The sequence below is a fragment of the Zea mays genome, chromosome 9 (assembly GCF_902167145.1).
Source record: "Zea mays cultivar B73 chromosome 9, Zm-B73-REFERENCE-NAM-5.0, whole genome shotgun sequence".
Lineage (NCBI taxonomy): Eukaryota > Viridiplantae > Streptophyta > Magnoliopsida > Poales > Poaceae > Zea > Zea mays.
Window position 1 is genome coordinate 126117055 of NC_050104.1, and position 2609 is coordinate 126119663.

Sequence of the window (2609 nt, forward strand, 5' to 3'; positions counted from 1 at the left end):
CACGAACTTACTGCTGACCTACTGTCAAACAAGTGTATTCACTCCCTCTCTCACACCCCAAATCTCATCCTCTTCAATTGCTTGGAGGATTTGTGGTATGAGGTGAAGTTGGTGAACTCGTTGTGGATTTCCTCTCTCTCTCTCGTCTCTCTCTTTTGAGATTATTGCAAACTTCAATCTTGTGCGGATTTGTTGCTCTCGTGTTCCTTGATGGTTTGAGGTTGCTTAGGAGTCTCTAAATTTGTGGACAACCCAAGAAGTTTGTATTGCTTGTTCGATTGAGTGAGTTGAGAAAGAGATTGTCTTGACCTTGGTGGTCGACGTGTGGAGGATTAGGGTTGGAAAAGACCGGGCCCTTTGTGGGTTCCGTGACGGGGAGTAGGGCACCTTTGTGGTGTGGCCGAACCTCGCGTTATATCTTGTCTTCTTGTTGTGTTCTTGAAAGTGCCTACATTTTCGCAAGCAAGATTTCGTAGTATTTCAAGTGTGTGGAGTTTGAGAACTTGTTTCCCTTCATTGTATCATTTTTTTTCCCGAGGATTTACTTTAAAGTTTGTCAACGAAAAGAATCTCTCATTATACTCCACGTTGTTCTCGATTTGTTAGTCTAAATCACAGTTGAGCTGGTTCAAGGTGGGTCAATCGGGTTTTTACCGGTTCAACTGATTTGCACCAGTGCAAATGTTTATTTGACTTGAATTCAAGTTCTTGGTGAGAAATTTCAGGTGTATATTATTCACCCCCTCTAGGCTACTTTTACAAGGTTTATTCCCTGACTTACAGGGATTTGGAGCTCCCTTGACCCTCTCAGGGAGGGCGCTGCTAGCTAAGATATATGCTAGCTTTTAGGACAAGGGATCCGATGCCTCAACCATCTATGTGAGTTCCGCGACACTCCAGTTGTCACAATAATCTTCGCTCAGAGCTTCCAGGTTGATCCCTCCCTCATGGGATCTAGCAATGACAAAGGTCTGGTTGACACCCCGACGAAAGGTCTCCACTTCGAGTTCACGAACACGGTCCACGAAATGCTCAAAGCGGAGTGAAGTCCCGAATCGTTCATGTGCAACGTCCACTGCCCTCAACATGTGCTGGTGTGTTCCCTTTTGAGTCCCTCAAGGCAATGTTGTACTTCGATGAGATTCTCTTTAGCTACCGCAAGCTTCTCAGACATATCTAACCTAGAAAGAGGGTGGAAAGAGGGGGAAAGACGAACAATTATAGTTCGAACCGGCAGTAAATAGAAGAAGGCAAGAGCTCTACCTCCAATGCGATCGTGTAGTCTATCCTCTTCCTCGATACGATAGACCGCCTCCCTATTCATAACTACAACTTGGGCTTGAACATTCTGCCTCCGCAGCTTTGATGCTTGGAAGCGCATTGTGACCCACATACGCTCGAGACAATCAAGGGTAACAACCTCCTGGTTCCTCTTTGACACTTCCACCCGACAATCATAAGCACTTTGTGTTGCTTTGGCACATGCACGATCCTCACACCTTTCACCTTCTGAAGCTCGTCCACGAAGCGCTCCCATACTCGTCGACGTCTCTGTAATCGACTGCGAGTGAGAAGAAAAGTAGCAAGATGTGAGATTATTGGAAGAAAAACACTTATTTGGGGCGCCAGCTAGACATTGCTTACCAAATTGGCTCTGTCCACGGCCGAGAACCAGCGCAAGCTTCCCTGCACCTCACTCAGTACCCTTTCGATATCGCACTTCATCTAGGTCAATTCCTTGTGAAGAAACTAGAAGTCCATTCCCTCAGAGGGGTCGTCCAGGATGAACCGAGCGCCAGGTGGACCGTCATGGCACGTTAGCTCCACCAGAGGCTCCCAAAATCATGTTGGAACTGCTGGATTCCTAAGCATCACAGTTGTTGTGGAAGTCCAATGACTGTTTGGGCACCACGAGGGGCTGGACAAGATCATTGATCCTCCAATAGTGGCCTGGGCTAGAGTGACTACGACCCTTTAGTCCACTGCAAGAAGGAAATGAGTTTCAATATCCATGATCAGACGTAAATGAAAGTTGTGAAAAGGTAAAAGAGGAATGAATCGAGAGCTTAAACCTCGGTGACCCCGACCAGTGGTGACGACTATGTGGTTGTCGAGAACGCCAATATCTCGCTGCTACCGGCAGGAGGCAGAACCACTTTCCGTCTCTTTGAAATTACCTTCCTCACACTCGGCATGAGGGCGGAGAAGCGAGGAACACTGCTAGGCCAAAAGTCATCATGTACCACAAAAAAGGGGGAGTGAATAAAGGGGCTCGACATTAAAAGATGAACAAGAAACCAAACCAAACGGTACCCCTCAGGAACCGGAATGACCAAACTGCTACCACATGATTGCTTAGCCAAGTCCATGCCCCGGTAAGCATTATCGTTAGTTAAAACATCGCCGACCTTTAGCGATAGGATATGAGGAGTAGGCGCGACATAAGCACAACAAGGCTAGAAGTGCGCCCCGACCCCAAGGCACGACGACTGCCAACTCCGACTTAGACGAAGGATGCTAACCGCTCGCAACCAACACGACGACAAACCCCTACTATCGCACGGACACGTTCAGGTATGGCGGCAAGCCCCCACTCTATCCATTCCCAT

At 47.7% G+C, this 2609-nt stretch overlaps 1 long non-coding RNA gene across 1 annotated transcript; it reads right to left on the reverse strand.

Moving 5' to 3' along the window:
- Nucleotides 1–654: 654 nt before the first annotated feature.
- On the reverse strand, nucleotides 655–2358 carry LOC103639010 (uncharacterized). Its single transcript, XR_559177.2, has 4 exons — nucleotides 2073–2358; nucleotides 1645–1982; nucleotides 1264–1561; nucleotides 655–1181 (listed from the first exon to the last, which is right to left on the reverse strand). It is a non-coding gene; the product is annotated as an uncharacterized lncRNA (long non-coding RNA).
- Between the last annotated feature and the right edge of the window lie 251 nt (nucleotides 2359–2609).